We start from the raw sequence: 13,553 nt of genomic DNA, 5'->3' as shown, positions 1-13,553 counted from the left end.
TGAAGATGCTGAAAGGGAGAAGCACAGACTGCAGCCACACGCGGTATGGACCAAACGCAAGAGTCCTTGCAGGACCCGATGTCTGAATGTCAAGGCCGTACCCGGGCCACAGTGAGAAGGCCCAGACCCAACGCAAGGCACAGAGAGGGGATGGGGGGAACATCTGCGAATCTGAGCTCATCGGGCATCACCCCAGAGGGAGAGGGAGAAGGAGAGGGAGAGAGGCAGAAGGAGATACGGAGGGAGAGGGAGAGAGAGGGAGGTACAGACGTCTCTCCCTTCCCTGGGGGTTCTGTAGTGCAGCCAAGGCTGAAAACCACTGCATTTCGGGAAATGGGTCCTCCTAGAAAAGTTAAATAGTAGCTCATGGAATTATCGACACATATTAAAAAAGCCCCAAATGTTGGGGAGTCAGGGAGGGGAGCTGGCGGCTGCCTCGTAAAGGAGGAGAGATTGGGCGTCAGAGGAGTTGTCTGTGCAGCCCGCCGCCGCCGCCCAGGGCCCCGCAGACTTCATCTCCCAGCTGTGGTCCTGGGCTGGAAGGCAGCAGGGAGGTCAGGCCGTCCAAGCATCAACGTTGACTTCAGGGCTGATCTAAAAGGCGCCTGGTGTTTGTTGAAGCAGAAAAAAGAGAAAGCAGTGGGGAGAGGATGGGAGGAGGAGGGAGCCCCCATCAGCCCTTCTCCCTGTCTCCCTGTCTGTCTCCCTGTCTCTCTCCCTCCCTCCCTCTACCTCCCTGCCTCTCACTCTCCCTCTCCCTCCATCTCTCCCTCTGCCTCTCTCCCTCCCTCTCTCCCTGTCCCTCTTGCCCTGTCCCTCTCTCCTTCCCTCCATCCCTGTCTCTCTTTCCCTGTCCCTCTCTGCCTCCCTCTCTCCCTCCCTCCATCCCTGTCTCTCTTTCCCTGTCCCACTGTCCCTCTCCCTCTCTCCCTCTCCCTCTCCCTCCAACTCTCCCTCTCCCTCCGTCTCTTCATCTCCCTCACTCCCTCCCAGAGATGGAGAGACGGAGGAAGAGGCAGAGACAAGGGAGAGGGAGAGAGGGAGAGGGAGAGAGGGGGGGAGAGAGGGAGAGAGAGAGAGGTCTCTTCCTCCCTCCCTTTCCCTCTCTCCTCCTTCTCTCCCTCTCTTCCTCTTCCCTCTCCCTCTCCCTCTTTCCCCCCTCCCTCTCCCCCTCTTCCTCGTCTCTGCCTCTCCCTCCATCTCTCCCTCTCTGGGAGGGAGTGAGGGAGAGCGAGAGACGAGGGAGAGGGAGAGACGGAGGGAGGGAGAGGGAGAGACAGAGGGAGGGAGAGGGAGAGGGAGGGAGGGAGAGGGAGAGAGGAAGGGAAAGGGCGAGGGAGGGAGAGGGAAAGAGGGCGAGACTTCTCTCCCTCTCCCTCTCCCTCCCCCTCCCTCTCTCCCTCTCCCTCCCTTCCTCTTCCTCTCCTAGAGGGAGGGAGGGAGAGGGAGAGACAGAGGAAGAGGAGAGGGAGGTAGCGAAGGAGAGGGGGAGTCGGAGAAGGAGGTAGGGAGTGGGAGAAGGAGAGAGGGTGCCTGCTTCCCTCTCTGTCTCCCTCCCTCCCGCTCCGTGTCCCTCTCTCCTCCCTCTCCCTCTGTCTCTCCCTCTCTGGGAGGGAGAGAGGGAGAGGGAGAGGGAGGGAGAGTGAGAAAGAGGGAAAGTGATGGAGGGAGGGAGAGGGAGAGGGAAGAGGGAGAGGGAGAGGGAAGAGGGAGAGAGCGAGAGGGAAGAGGGAGATAGAGGGAGAGAGGGAGGGAGAGAGGGAGAGACAGATGGAGAGAGAGAGAGGGAGAGAGAGAGAGGGAGAGGGAAAGAGGTAGAGGGAGAGCGGAACAGGGAAAGAGGGAAAGGGAGAAAGGGAGGGAAAGAGGGAGGAGAGGAAGCAGGGAGAAAAGAGAGAAAGAACACACCGTCTACATTTCTGTCAAATGACACCGGGGATCCTTACACAACCAGGAGAAAATAACACAGGGAAGCTCTTTCTCAGCTGGAACTGGAACTGCAGACGGGGCCAAACACCACCAGGCTGGCCACACTTGTCCAGCCGCCGCTCCAGCCCTGTCAGCCGTGAGTCTGGTCACCAGGGCTCTGAGTGTCTGCTCCAGGGAGCTGGGGTTCACCCTCTCACCCGGGAGGCCGGGCCAAGACAGCAGGGCCCCAGGCTGGACACATAGGGGGCAAAGCATCCCCACAGGACAGCTTGTGCGAGCAGATTCAGCTGCCAGATTCTAGAGGCCCGGGACCACCCTGTGGCCCGTGAAACCCGGGAGCCACGAGGGTCTTGCATCGTGATTCCTGTCCCTTGGACTGTAAAGTTTATGTAGGGAATCTTGGAAACAGTGGTAACAAGGCTGAATTGGAATGAGCTTTAGGCTATTATGGACCACTCTGAAGTGTGTGGGTTGCTAAAAACCCTCCCGGCTTCGCTCTCGTTGAATGTGAAGATCCCCGAGATGCAGCCGATGCTGTCCGAGAACTGGATGGGAGAAGACTATGTGGCTGCCGAGTAAGAGTGGACCTGTCGAATGGGGAAAAGAGAAGTCGAAATCGTGACCGCCTCCTTCTTGGGGTCGTCGCCCTCGAGATGATTATCGTAGGAGGAGTCCTGCACCTCCCACACATCTCCGAGATGGAGAGCCTTCTCCGTCAGCCAGAGCAGGTCCCTTTCTAGATATAGGAGAAGAGAGAGATCCCTGTCCCAGGAGAGAAATCACAAGCCGTCCCGATCTTTCTCTACGTCTCCTAGCCGATCTAGGCCAAATGAAAGGAAATAGAAGACCACTTTGCAAGAGGAGTGGTGTACAGGGAATAACTTCATTTGGCAGGAGTATGTACAGAAAATTCAAGTTTTGTTTGAGACTTCCGAAGCTTGGTGCACTTTTTAAATGTTTTAGTTGTTCACATTTGTTTGTCTCTTGGGACAGTGACACATAAAGGTGTCAATCTCTATAGTTTGAAATGGGTTATATGAGGCTTGTAATATGAAGAATTTTTACCTTACAATGTTCCCTTAAGCAAAATTGAATTTGCTTTGAATTTTTGGTCTTGCCTAGACTGATAATAAAACTCTAACTCCTGCCCACCTAAAGTGTGATGTTTACTATTATGGAAACATTGAAAAGACTTTCTGTAGCTGGGATATGGTATGCAGCTGTAGTTAAGCAAGCAGTCTTTAAAAGGTGCTGTGAACACAAGCCAGCAGGTAAAAATGAAAGCCGCACCCTTACCCTAGATTAGAGGTTTAGAAATTCCACTAGTCTTCACACTGGACAAGAGGTTGTCCAGGGAGTTTAGAATCTAAGAAGTTTCAAGGAAGTTGGTTTACCTTTGAGTTAGGTCATAAGTCCCCTCTGTGATTGCTGTACATGAATACATAGCTCTTTGTAATATTTTTTGGAAATTTGAGATTATCAAGATACCAATGTCCTGCCAGATTAAGAGTATATTGTAGAGCTGAACTTTGAGTTACTGTGCAATTTTTTTTCATGCTGTCATTTGTAATATGTTTTGTGAGAATCCTTGGGATTAAAGTTTTGGTTGCAAAAGAAAAAAAGAAAAGAAAAGAATCCGCCTGCCAATGCAGGGGACACAGGTTCAAGCCCTGGTCCGGGAAGATCCCAGGTGCAGCAGATCAACTAAGCCTGTGGGCCACAACTATTGAGCCTGCGCTCTAGATCCTGGGAGCCACAACTACTGAGCCCCCGTGCCACAACTACAGAAGTCCACACGCAACGAAGACCCAACGCAGCAAAAAAAAAAAAAAAAAAAGACGATACTGGCCAGGTGATCAAGGGTAAAATCGTTTGTCATAAGTCCCGTTGATGGTGTGTATCCTTGATGTGACCTGAGGAGAATGGCATTTTTATCTCTGTCTGGATCTTCCGCCCCAAACCCCATAACTCCAGACCAACCATAAGAAAACATCAGAAAACGAACAGACAAACAAATTGAGGGACAAAATACCTGACCAGTCCTCCTCAAAACTTTCAAGGTATCAAAACCCAGGGACGTCTGAGAAATGTCACAGCCCAGAGGAGACTGGGACAGAAAAAGGATGTTAGGGGAAAACTAGGGAAATTCTAATCAAGTGTGGACTTTAGTTAATAACAATGTATCCATCTTGGTTCCTTAGTTGGATAAACATGTCGTACTAACGTACTAACGTGTTGGAAATAGGGATACTGGGTCAGGGTCCACTGCACTCTGTACACTCTGTACAGATCTTTGCAACTTTTTTTTTTTTTTTTCTTTGCAACTTTTTTGTAACTCTAAGCTATTCTAAAATTAAGCGAGTACTGAACAGATATAAGAATGTTATTTCCCTGCTTTGAACATGCCTCAGTTTCTTTTCATGGTCACATTTTTGCTGTCTGGATGTGTCTTGGAATCAGTAGCAAAGGAGAGTTGCCAGCCCCTGGGACGATGTGGGTGGTTTGCAGGTGGCTTGCTCTGGAGCTGAAGACCACGGTGGGAAGTCTGCAGCCTCGGGCTGCACTTAGAACCATGGGAGGGGATGGGCCAGATCAGTTCGGGATGGAACCTATAAATAAAACTTTTTTCTTTTCCATTATGGCTTATCACAGGATATTGAATATAGTTCCCTGTGCTAGACAGTAGGACGTTGTAGTTTATCCATCCTATATTTAATAGTTTGCATCTGCTAACCCCAAACTCCCAATCCAACCCTCCCTCACTGTTTCTCCCCCTTGGCAACCACAAGTCTGTTCTCTATGTCTGTGAGTCTGTTTTTGTTTTGTAGACGAGTTCATTTGTGTCGTATTTTAGATTTCACATATAAGTGAGATCATATGATATTTGTCTTTCTCTTCTGACTTACTTCACTTAGTATGATAATCTCTAGGTCCATCCACGTTGCTGCAAATAGCATTATTTCATTCTTTTTATGGCTGAATAATATTCCACTGTATATATGTACCACATCTTCTTTATCCATTCATCCATCAGTGGACATTTAGGTAGCTTCCATGTCTTGGCTATTGTAAATAGTGCTGCAATGAACATTGGGGTGCATGTATCTTTTCTTTCTTTCTTCCTTTCTTTCTCTCTCTTTCTTTCTTTGTCTCTCTCTCTTTCTCTCTTTCTCTGTTTCTCTGTTTCTCTCTTTCTTTTTTCTTTCTTTCTTCTTTTATTGTCACACGGCATGTGAGATCTTAGTTCCCTGACCAGAGATGGAACCCATGCCCCCTGCACTGGAAGCACGGAGTCTTAACCACTGGACCACCAGGGAAATCCCAGGGGTGTATGTATAGTTTTGAATTAGAGATTTCTCCGGATCTATGCCCAGGAGTGGAATTGCGGGACCCTATGGCAGCTGTATCTGTTCCTGCACGTCTCACATCAACCACCTGCACTCCAATCCTTGCTCTCAACGTCATCTTTGGGGAACCCAACCTGCGACAGGGACCTTGACAAGAAGAAATGGCTCAGGGAAAAGCTACCTGCACAGGGAGGAGATAGAGGCCATCGCCCCTGGGGTGCGGCGGGGAGAGTGGGCACAGAGATTTGTCATTTCACCCCCGATACTCATCTCAGCCCTCCTGGCTGCCCCACGCTAGGTCACCTCGGGATACAGAGGTGACCCGGTTAGAGCCCCTGCCTGTGCAGGAAGCTGGGGGCACCAGCGGGTCTGAATCATATTAGTGCAGGGCCTCCCCCGCGGCACTGGGGTTATTCGGGGCGGGTCACCCTCTGCTGAGGGCCCCTCCTGGGCACTGTGTGGGGTTCAGCAGCAACCCTAGCCGCACCCATTTGATTCCAGGGGCCCCTCCCCCCGAGTTGTGACAACCACAGGTTTTCCCCATACATCACGGAAGAACTGGGTGAGGCGGGGGCAGGATGGCCCTGGGCGAGGACAGTTGTGTGGAAGCAACCAGCCTGGCCCAGGGCAAGGTCTGCCCCAATCCCGTCAGCGCCTGCATTTAGAACTGCCCCTTTCCTCTCCCACCTCCCCTGCCCTGCAGTGGTCTCCGAGACATCATCCCCATGTAATAAATCACACCTTCTCAGTTTACTGTTTGCTGCCCTCGCTAGAACGTGAGCTCTTTGAGGACAGGGATGCGGTTATGTCCCCAGCACCTAGAAGAGTGTCTGCTGTGTAGTAGATGCTTCCTAAATACTTGCTGAATAAAGGAGTTGAATAAAGGGATGAGTGGATGAATGAATGAAGGTTACAATGGAAGGAGGGGGGAGATTCCCTTTCTAGTTCTCGGGGGTTGGGAGATCAAGTGAAAGATCCGTCCTAAATAGGCTGGCCAGCCTTCTGGGGTTCCCCGGGATTGAGGGTTTCCCCAGAGTTCCAGCGCTCAAACCTGAGCGGTCCTGGGCAAACTGGGGGCGGGTGTTGGTCACCCTATCTAAACACAGTAACAATTCCAGCTGCAATAGCAATGGCCAATGACCTCTACGGTCTTATCGACCATGCACAGTTCTTTACCTGGCGGGGAAGGGTGGGCCGGGATTGGAATTCTGGCGATCCAGGGCGGGTGAGGGCACACCCGGGCTTGTGTAGGGCAGTCCAGGAAGGTTCTGGAGGAAGTGACAGTGACACAGGAGGGAGGGAGGAGTCGAAGGAAGAACGTCCCACATGACAACGTGTGCCAATGGCCCTGGGCCCAAGGTCACACCTGACCAGGGCTTGCTTTTTTTTTTCTAATTTACTTTTTCCCACATGGATATGCAATTGTCCTAATGCCATTTATTGAAAACTCCTTAATTTCCCCACTTTCTGTCATAGCAAGTTCTCATATATCTGTTTCTGGACCTTTATTCTATACCATAGAGCTATACGTCCCATCCTTGCACCACTAGGGCTGTCTCATCACTATAACTTTATTTTTTATTCATTTTTTTTTTTTGGCCGTGCCGTGCGCCATGTGGGATCTTATTTCCCTGACCAGGGATCGAACTCGCGCCCCCAGCAGTGGAATCTCGGAGTCTTAATCACTGGACCTCCAGGGAAGTCCCCAGGGCTTGCTTTGACATCCATCGAATGGTGGCAGGTGGGCGCGGGGAGCAGCTGTCCGTGAGCCATCCTGTGTAGAAATGCAGGGTGGAGGGGAGGACAGATGGAGCGGGAGGGGAAGAAGCAGAGGAGGGAGGGAGGGAGGGCGGGCGAGAGAGAGAGAGTTTCCGGAGACTACAGCTCTGGCTGTGTCCTAGGGCATGAAAGCTGAAAATAGCTCCTAGTGCCGGAAGCCTTGGAGCCGGAGCCTGGGAGCCAGGGTGACTGGCTCTCCTCCCTGGTGTGTGTGTGTTGGGGTGGGGGGGGGGGTGGCTCTGGGCTTCTCAGGCTGGGAATGGGGTGCACAGAGCAGGGACGGAGCGGGGACCCTTCTCTCTGGGACCTCGTGGGCCATCCTCAGCTCACAAAGCTGAGCCACTCCTGCCCTACGAGTGAGGGGCTTCTCCTCCCTGTCCCCTGGATCACACCCCCTCACACACAACTTCCCCGTGTGTGTTCCCAGCAATCAAGAGAATCTGTTTTTAAAAGATTTGGGGGAGGGGGGTAAACATACAAACAAGAGCAGAATGGATACTTTTTCAGAATGTGAATGGCTCTGTGTAAGCCCACCCCCAGGGTAACCACAGTCCTGACCTCTAACACCCTTGACGAGTCAGCCTTGGTCTGGGCTTGCGGACCCACGGAAGCTTCCTCATCCCCTCCTTCAGATCCCGTCGCTCCCTCGGCGTCTTTGTGAGAAGCACCCGGGGAAGTGGGACTGCTAGGCTGTACTGCTGCTAGAACTCCACCTGGGCTCCACCAGGCTCCAGCCCCCCGCCCTGTGCACCTCTCTGACCCTGAGGCACCTCAACTGGTAGGAGCGGCATCGCCTTCCCTCCTGGGACTTGTGACACTTAAGGGAGACACCGAAAGGACAAGCCTTTGGCTCCCTGGCTGGCAAAGAGCAGGTACTCAATTGTCATAAGTGTCCGTATCAGTGAGGGTACTCCAGACAAACAGAATCCATAGGGTGTGTGTGTGTATATACACACACACGTACATATGTACACGCATACAAAAATATACAGCTGTGTATATATGCCGTATGCATACACACATAGACACATATAGTATATACAATACACACATACATATATACACACATATAAAATGCATAGTTTGTATATATACAGTATGTATACACACATATACACATAATAGATACAATACACACAGACATATACACTATACATACACACATATAAAATGCATAGTTTGTATATATACAGTATGTACATATACGTATAACACATGCAATATACACACCTAGGTACATATATATCATACATATATACACACATACAAAGATATTTAGGTGTGTATATAGACAGTATACATACATACACATATAATATAGGCAATACATACACGTATATACATATAGACACACATATACACCTACATATAAAAGCACATAGCATAAAAATATATATGTACTGGATATATAAATTCATTGTATATATACATACATATATCATATATATAAGATATAGACACATACATATATACAATGTATACACACACATACACACCTATATGTAAATATGCGCATGTACATACACATATAAATACATACGCAAGTGTGTATATAATAGTATATACAGATATACATATAATACCTAGAAACATATACACATACAGGTATACAACATATATACACACCTATATATAAATATACACTGTATACATACATACATACAGTGTACATATACTGTATATATACACACACCCATATATTAATATATGGGTGTGTGTATATATACAGCATGTTCACATTTATAATATGTATTCTATATATATACACAGACATGCATGTATACAATATATACACACAAATATATAGGCTTGTATGTATACTGTATATAGTACTTACACATATACTACAAACGCACGCACATATAAACATATGTGTATACATATATATAATATGTATACACACATATACAAATTAATAGGCTTGTATATATTCAGTATTTTTACATATATAGTTTTGTTTTAAGGAGTTGACTCATGTGACCGTGAGGCAGGCAAGTCAGGGCAGGACTCTAGGCTGGAGACACAGGCAAGAGCTGATGTCCCAAGGCCATTGGAGGAACAGTTCCCTCTTTCTACGGAACCTCATTTTTCTCTCCAGTCCTTCAACTGATGGACGAGGCCCACCCACGCCGCGGCATTGACAATCTCCTTTACTCAAAGTGGACCAATTTCAGTGTTCATCTCTTCTGAAAAATACCTTCCTGGCCACATCTGGAATAATGTTTGTGGCTGCCGGGGCCCCACGCAGTGCGCACATGAGATTAACCATCCCCGTGGCGATGATGACACTTTATTTTCTCCCTTGTCACTACTATTCCAATTAAAATGGCAGCGCCATGAGGGCAGGGCATTTCCTTTTTTGCCAGTACTGAGCGTCCAGGGTCTGGGGCCTAGCATAGGCTAAATACACGGCATTTTTTTGAACAGAAGCCAGGATTCCGGCTGTCATACTTAATGAGGAATTATAGTCTTATTATTGGGGGGGGGTGTCACGGTACGTCAAGGGCGGGAGTCGAACCCGCCACCCCAGGCCCCGAGGGGTCTCCCCGGGTCCCCACTTCGGGCCGGTGGGGGTGGCCGGGGGCAGCCGAAGACGTGCGTGCGTGCGTGCGTGCGTGCGAGGGGGCGTGTCCACGGGGCGGGCGGCGCCGCCACGAGTGAGTGGTTCAGCTTGGCCCCGGCTCGTTGTGCTCGCCTCACACCGGCCGGAGTTGGCAGCAGCGCTGGAGGCCCCGGGCCGGTGACCACAAAGAGGGAGCCGGGGGCCGGACGGGAGCGCGGCGGCGGCGGCGGCGGTGGCGGCGGCGGCGGCGGCGCCGGCTGAGGCCCAGGCCAGGCCCCCTCCCCTCAGCCTCCCGCCGGCCCGCCCGCCTGCCCCGCCCCCGCCGGCGGCGCCCCGCCCCTCCCCTAACCGCCAGACTAGCCTGGTGCGGGGCCGCGCGCGAAGACATGGGGGAGAAGCTGAGGCTGGAGTCGCCCGTGGGGGCCGAGCCCGCCGTCTACCCGTGGCCGCTGCCGGTCTACGTGAGTGCCGCCCGTCCCCTCTTCCCGGACCCCCGCCCCTCTTCCCCCACGGCGTGCGCTGAGCCCACCGAGAAACGGAGCGACTCGAGTCGCCAGACCCTCTTTGGAGCCCCCCTTCCCGCCCCGCCGTGGTTCTCCGCGGCCGTTCCAGCCCCCGCGCTCAGAGTGGGCAGAGGGGAGCCGGGGCCGGCCGGGGGCACAGACTCGGCCGCGGGGACCCCGCGCTTTCGAGGGGCGCCCGAGCCGGTCTGCCGTTGGCCCTGTAGGGCTGGGGACCCCGGTCCCCCCCGGCCTGGACTGCCGGCGGGCTTGCCCTTCCGTACTTCATGATCTGACACGTCGGGTTTCTTTTTCCTGACCAGCTTTACCAGACTTTACCTGACCAGCTTTACCAGCGTCCCCTGATAATGTGTTAGATATTCGAGTTTTAGGGCCCGGTCCCAGCCCTATGGAATCAGCAACTCTGGTGGGGCTCAGTGATCTCTGTTATAACAGGCCCTCCAGATGATTTTTATTCACCTTAAAGTTTGAAAATATCTGCATTGTCAGCTGACCAAAGCGTCCACCAGCAGGTGAAGGGGAGTGGCGCCTGCAAAAGATAGGGACTGGCCAAGGCAAGTACAGGAGCATTTGCCGTGGTAGTAATGGAGAATGCCTTTTCTCCACTGGTTGGCACAGACTAATATCTGGGAGCAGTGGCAGGGTTATTTAGGATGCTTTACATTTCAGTGTAGAGTGACCGCTGTCCTGGTTTGCCAGGGACTTCCCCTGTGTGAGCACTTAAAATCTCATGCTGGCAAACCCCTTAGCCCTGGGTTTGAAAAGCTTAGGGAATAACATGAAATTTAGGGGAAACAAGATGTAGGTTTTGGGCAAGTCACAAGTGCTAATTAAAGCTAAGCAAGTATGGACAACATCTAGCCTTCTATATACCCCTTTGCGGGGAGGTAAATCTGATTGGGTGAAAGGACTTATTGTTAAGAGATCTTTGTAGAAACATCCCCTTCTGCTTAGTCCGCTGGTTCTCAGTTCTGGCTAGACATTGGCATCGTCTGAGGAGATTTAAAATGATTTTATTGGTCTAGGATGACCAACCGTCGGTGTGAGGGTTTTTAAAAAGTGCTTCAGATGATTCTAATGTGCAGCCAAATTTAGGTGCCACTGCTTAAGCGTTTGAACCGCTGCTACATATTTTCACCTCATCTTCCTATGAGAATATCCAACTGTAGTTGAGGTTTGTTATTTTTCTTTTTCTTTTTTTAACTGTCTTATTATAAGATTTACTGTCTTAAATAAGATTGAATGTACAGAAAATCCTGCTAGTCCATCTGGTGTAGCTGGATACCCAGAATAATATCGTTAAGATATGTACCATTTAAGTATTGTGACTGGCCTTTTTAAAATTAACATATGCATTAAATTAGTGTTGATAGTATAGATCTCTTTCGAAGTTGTCATGTTGGGGAGCTATACCTCTAATCTGCTGCCATTGCTAAATATCTGGACACCTCTTATTAGGAATTGCTTTTAAAAATCTTTAGGGATTAAAACCAAGATTGCTGTATTATTTGTACTGGGACCACAAAAACCTCACAAAGTTCCCCCGCTGTACCTTCTACTCCCATCTCTAACCCTTGGCAACTTCTAATCTGTTCTCCATCTCCACAGTTTTGTTATTTTAAGAATAATATGTAAACATAATCATGAATTACTTCATCTTCGGAGATTGGTTTTTTAAAATTTTTCCCTCGGCATCATTCCCTTGAAGTTCATTTCAATTTTTGCATATATTAATAATTTGTTCCTTGTTGTTGCTCGGTAGTATTCTATCATAAGATTTTATCACAATTTGTTTCAACATTCACCCATTGAAAGACATTTGGGTAGTTGCCAGTTTTTGGCTATTATAAATAAAACTGCTATGAACATTTATGTGTAAGTTTCTGTGGGAACTTCATTAAGTTTTTGTTTCTTTTGGATAAATGCTCAAGAGGACAATTACTGCATTGTAGGGTGAATCTACTTTTAGGATTAAAAGAGACTGTCAAGCTGTTTCTCAGAGTGGCTAAACCATTTTATATTCCCACCAGTGATGTGATATAATTTTTCTACGTACTCGCCAGCATTTGATGTTGTCACTATACTTTAATTTTAGTTATTCTCTGATATGTCATTATGGTCTTAATTTGCATTTCCCTAATGGCTAACGACGTTGAACATCTTTTCATGTGCTTCTTTGCCATGTGTATATTCTCTTCCATGAAATGTCTGTTCCTGTCTTCTGCCTATTTTCTAGTTGGATTTTTGTAAGTTGTTTGGAGAGTTCTTTGTATATTATAGATACAAGTCATTTGTCTCATATGGGATTTTCAAATATGTTTTCCCACTGTGTAATTTGAGTTTTCATCCACTTAAAAGGATCTTCTATGAAGCATTTTTAACTCATTTTGATGAGATCCAATTTATCAGTTTTTGCTTTTATTGATCATACTTTTGGTGTCAAGTCTAAGAATTATTCACCTAGTTCTAGATGCCAAAGATTTTCTCCTATTTTTTTTTTCTAAAAATGTCCTGCTTTTACATTTAAGATTATGATCCACTTTGATTTAATTTTTGTGTAAGGTGTGTAAGGTTTAGGTTAAGGTTCATTTTTTATTTGTTTGTTTTTGTCGAGGGATGTCCAACTGTTTCAGTACCATTTTTTGAAAAGTCTATTCTTCCTTGATAGCTTTTGCACTGCTGTCAAAAACAAGTTAAATGTATTTTTATGTCAGTCTCTTTCTGGGTTCTCTGTTCCATTCCATTGATCTATGTATCTAGCCTCCATCATTACTGCAAAATCTTGAAATTGGGTAGATTAATTCCTCCCATTTTAATCTTCCTTTACAAATTGTTTTAGCTATTCTTCAGCCTCTTCTTACCATATAAATCTTAGAATAAGCCTGTCTATAGCCACAAAAACCTTGAGGGCATTTTAAGAGTAATTGTGTTAAGCCTCTTGGGGAGAATTGACATCTTTATTATGTTGTGTTTTCTAATCCATGAACAAGGTATGTCTCCCTATTTGTTTGGGACTTTTAAAATTTTCTTCATCAGCATTTTGTCATTTTCAGTATAGAGGTCCTGTAAATGTCTTATTGGGCTTATATTTAAGTATTTATTTAGGTCAGTTGTAAATGGCATCACATTTTTATTTAAGCTTCTACACATTTGTTATTAATACATAATTTGATAAAATTGTGTTGATCTTGTACTCTAAAACATTTACAAACTAATATTATTTCTCAAGCTTTTTGTGGATTCCTTGGTATTTTCTCCATTTAGATTGTCATCTCATCTTCAGATGTAGACAGTTTTACTTTTCCTTATTCAATATAATAGGATATATTACTATTCAACATTCAGTAGGATATATTCCTTCCTATTCAACATAGTAGGAATAGTCCTTTTATCTTTTAAATAAACTTTTTAAAA

The 13,553-nt window shown here is 47.8% G+C and overlaps 1 long non-coding RNA gene and 1 pseudogene across 1 annotated transcript in view; both read left to right on the top strand.

The window, feature by feature from the left end:
- Window positions 1-45: 45 nt before the first annotated feature.
- Window positions 46-3,463, top strand: LOC130706163 (serine/arginine-rich splicing factor 3-like; annotated as a pseudogene).
- A 6,239-nt stretch (window positions 3,464-9,702) lies between these two features.
- The window catches only part of LOC130706116 (uncharacterized), a 29,653-nt gene continuing 25,802 nt past the window's right edge, over window positions 9,703-13,553 (top strand). Inside the window, exon 1 of the long non-coding RNA XR_009006518.1 lies at window positions 9,703-10,079. This is a non-coding gene — a long non-coding RNA (uncharacterized LOC130706116). The remainder of the gene's footprint in view (window positions 10,080-13,553) is intronic.

Source organism: Balaenoptera acutorostrata, chromosome 21 (genome assembly GCF_949987535.1).
Source record: "Balaenoptera acutorostrata chromosome 21, mBalAcu1.1, whole genome shotgun sequence".
NCBI lineage: Eukaryota > Metazoa > Chordata > Mammalia > Artiodactyla > Balaenopteridae > Balaenoptera > Balaenoptera acutorostrata.
This window is presented reverse-complemented; position numbering and strand designations above follow the sequence as displayed.